Source organism: Empidonax traillii, unplaced genomic scaffold, assembly GCF_003031625.1.
Source record: "Empidonax traillii isolate 1590-97213 ecotype Southwest subspecies unplaced genomic scaffold, ASM303162v1 scaffold883:size360155, whole genome shotgun sequence".
Taxonomy (NCBI): Eukaryota; Metazoa; Chordata; class Aves; order Passeriformes; family Tyrannidae; genus Empidonax; species Empidonax traillii.
Window position 1 is genome coordinate 249594 of NW_020956076.1, and position 4447 is coordinate 254040.

Here is a 4447-nt window from a genome sequence, read left to right on the forward strand (position 1 = left end):
TTTGTTAACTTTCTGTCTTTAGTACCTGGGCTTCTTCCAGGCCCCAGTCTTGAAACTCTCTACACAAAATTCAGGGATTCCTTATTCAAAATGAATTCAAAAAACCAAGGGCCAACGAGAGCTTTTTCTTAACTAATGTGCATAACATTTAATAAAGTAAAGCAGGTTCGACATATTTAATGTAAAAGAGTTTTATGTATACCAAAGTATGTTTGATGCAGACCCTCTAAAAATCATCATTATAACACACTTTACACAAGGAATGACAAGGCCTTTCGTGACGCTGCTCTACTTGGCTGTCCTCTCAGTAATGAAACTACAGAGTTCCATACACTATTGTTTTCTCTGACACTTTCATAAGCAATAAACTTGCAATATTAAACATCATGACTGAAGTTTACCACATATTATTTGACTAAAAGTTATTTTACTTTCTAATTTTTCTACACTTCAGCATCCACTGAAGTGAATGGCTAATCTCTTCAGATCAATGAAAAACATGTCATCAATACATCTCAAAATTCTTTTAAAATCAAAGGTATGTAGGATTATTTCTGTTACACATCATGAAGCAGAGAGATGTAAGTAACTTGCCCAAGGTCATTTAAGATAGCAACATTCTGGATATCTTCTCAGTCTGTCGTGGTTTTGCTTTGGGTTAATTTTGGTTAATCCTGCTGCCAGGATTAGTATCTCTACTTCAGAATCCCCACATATAATCCACCTGACAAGCCAGCATTGTGTTCTTTCTGATTTCCCACTGCAATTTAATATGGGTCCTCATTTCATCTATTCTTTTCCTTTACAAATTAAAGCCAGATAAGTTTGGAGATACTGCTGCTAGCATTCACTAAGCATGTTGCAGTGTTTGTATTCACACTGACTCCATTATAATCAATGAAAAGGTAGGATTTGCAATCAGTTATTGGTATAGATCAAGCTTCATGGACACCTGAAAAGGAATTGATTGCGTATTACCTGAATACTGTAAAATGCTGAGATTTTCATGCAGGCCACCAAATGATGGCTCTCACATGTGGTTTCACTACAGACACATCTGAAACCTTTCTCTTGGCTTCATAGAGACCCTTTGCTCTCTTTCTCTCTGGTCAGTGAAGGAAGGTTTTCTTCATCCTTACCTTGTACTGGATGTCCTGGAGAATTTCGGTTACAGCCTTTAGGCCTACATGCTCTTTTCCTATCTGAAATACAGCAAGTGAAGATGAGTTTCAGTATCTTGCTATTTCAGAAACTGAAAGACAGAGGTCAACCAGACCAGTAAGTTCTATAGTTGGTTTTAGATAAGCTACACAAACTTCTGTTAATCGCATACACTGATACATGGCAACTCCAATTAAATCATCATAAAACCACCAGTCAAAAGTAAATAAGGTTTAAATACTTTAAAGCAGAGACAGAAACTCACGGAAAAAGAGTCACAGTTAAGTCTGGTAAGTCTTGACTAACCCTGTTTTGCAGCATACACTCTATGCGGAGTCAAAATCATGCAGTATAAATGCCAAGGATACAGTTTGTCCTTACCAGTTTTTGTCAGAAAAGTATACAGAAAGGAACAGAGTGAACAAGCATGACAGATACTTTTTGAATTTGTTCCCACAGCGTTGCAAATCTGGCCCAAGGTATCTCTGAAGCTTGGGGGAGTTTTTTCCTGCCTGCAGAGCACAGAATGGCAGATTCCCTCCCTCACAACATCTCTGGGATCCTGCCAGTGAAAGCCGGGCTCCCAGCAGGCTGCAGCACTGCCTTTACCAAACACCTTTAAGGCAGATGGGGCTCTCAAAAGAAACACACTGTTGAAATAAGAGATTGTAATTTTACAGGAACGTAGTTCACTCTGCACACTGAATTCAGCTGCTTCTGACCTAAATCACCCATTCCAGGACCAAAGCTTTTACCTTTGGAACAATATTGTCAAAATCAGAAGACACAGAATGACCTTCCACTTGATTTCTTTGTCAATATGCACACATACGAGGTGAGGAAATAAGCCAGTATGAGTAAGAATGTGAGAGCTAGACCCTGAAAAATTTCTTTGCTCTTTGTTTCTCTTGGAATAGAATGACACAGTAGTCACTGGAAGGCAACAATTGAATGTCAACAAAAGGTATTTTGTTATTTCTATGAATTTAACAGGATTTTCTTTTGTTTGAGAATAGAATTTCAATTGAAAACCTTCAAAGTAGGTAACAGATACTGAAGTCACTTCAAAGGTGCTGTTTCTAAATTAATAATTCCCAAGGGCTGTCACTTATATCAGTGAAAATACTTTCACTGACCTTAAAATGATGTATTTGAGAACTGTGGTGCAAAATTATATTTTCATGCCTTTACCGGGAAAAAATGGTCACTGAATTTTCTCTCCCTGATCCTTTATTAAAGAGCATAAATATTATTTGTCCCTGGTCATTTGTAATTATATGATCCCTTTCTTGGCTAATGAAAAAGCCTTCTGGAATGCTTAAGAACACCGATGAAGGTGAGAGACTAGAAATGGAAAATGTATCATTGAAGTTTCAGATTTATTTATGAACTTATGTATAACTTTCTGACTAACTCGAAGGTTACCTCTGCTGGAAGGAGAAGGTGACTTATATAAGCAATTATCACACAGCCCTCTAGGATACAAAACTGAAGACTTTATAACTTCCATTTTTAGCAGTTCTATCTGAATGTTGAGGCAGTAACCAACGTACCTTCAAATTCAGAGGTAAAGCTCAAAGGCATTCATAAACTCGTTATGAAATATGACAAATTAATAACATTACTGTGAAAGAAAATCCATTTGATCTAAGTATGAACTCTAAACCTCTTCCTCCAAACCCATTTAAATGAAACAGTTTGCCATTCCTCATGAGGAAGATGAGAATCTGGTATTTGAGGACTAAACCAGAAAATCTTTATAGTGTGCAGACCTTGAAAAACCTTCAACAGCAATTAGATTATGACACTAACTTCCCAGCTTTCATTACACCTTGTTCCCAGGAAGCTTTAAGTCTCCTCATCACAGGTTTTTCTGAGGGTCTGTGCCAAGACTTGTTAACACTCTCACTCTCCGAATAAGTAATATGACTCCCCAAACAGTAAGTCTGGCCAGAAATGGAGAGAAACACATCACAGAGATAGTGAAGCACTTGTACATCCTGACAGTCCTCATTCTGCCCTCAAAGAAATGTAGATTGGATGTCTACTTATGGCCAACTATATATTACCGCTTCTTCAACTCACATACTTCAGTATCCTGTTTAAACAAGAATTACTTGGCACATCCATAGAAGACGTGGCTGAGAAGTATCTTTTGAATAGAATACTAAGTCACACACTCTTTTCTGTTATGAAATCATTACAAATTAAATAAAATGGAAAGGATCTCATTATCCTCAGACAAATGACAGTGCTTCATAACAAATGTAACACAGGAAACTTACCTGCACAAACAAAGCAATAATAGCTATGCCGTGCTTCTTCCCTACTGCTTCATCAATGCTGCTGTACAGTGTAGAGTTCCAGTGCATTAGATGAAGCTAAAACAAAGCAGTGCAAATAGACCAACTGAGAAATACGTTTTGTAAAAAGAAACCACCAGCAATTAACGTTAATTAACAAAGCCTCAGCATGTGCATGAGTACACATATGTGCATGCCCGTGGCTGTGCACATATAGATAAGTGCATTACTATTGTAAGTATCAGGCACACCAAGAAAAAAACGTCAGCTGCAGATAAAGTGATATATAGCCACTTACCAAATATATACAGCAAAGGTATGAATGATTGTACTAATTACGATTTACAAACTCACTTTGAATACTGAAATAACATCAGCTATTAAAGCCCACCAACACTACCTCTCAGCCATCCCACTCTCTCCCAGGGTAGGAGAATTACTGCGGACAGAGGCTGTCCAACCACATGTTAGACTGACTGACTGTAGTATCGTAACATCACTTCTCTCACATACTGCCTCCCAAGATGAGTCACTCAAATGTCAGTAGTAAGAGGGGAAGTGATGTGGGCAAGAGTTAAATGTAGAGAAAGTCAAGCAGAGAAAAGTGGCTGGAGGACCACCTTAGGATGGCCAAGAAAGACGGGATGGTAAAGAGGAAAATATGAGCCCTCAACTACCTTCTTCCACAGGGCAGCAGGGCCTGCAGGAGTTAACACATGAATACATAGCAGGCAGTATACACTTGTGGTGGTTTTGAATCTAGGCCTTCCTTGGTGATCAGGTTGTAACCAAGAAACCAAGGTCATGTTCCCAGTATTCCATACAATTTTACGTAAGCAAGAGTATAAATAAGGAGAGAGAGGAAGCTCTCGCTCTCTTTCTTCCGGCGGACCCAAGGTGGAGGTAGCTCTGCTGTCGCTCTGCCCGGGTGAGGGAGTGAGGCCTGGCGTGTTGGTTGGCCTTGAGAGGCGGACAGTGCTGTG

The 4447-nt window shown here is 38.9% G+C and overlaps 1 protein-coding gene across 1 annotated transcript in view; it reads right to left on the minus strand.

Annotated features, from left to right (window-relative positions):
* CA8 (carbonic anhydrase 8) overlaps positions 1 to 4447 on the minus strand; it is a 55962-nt gene that overhangs the window by 22603 nt on the left and 28912 nt on the right. The gene's annotated exons all lie outside the window — the stretch shown is intronic.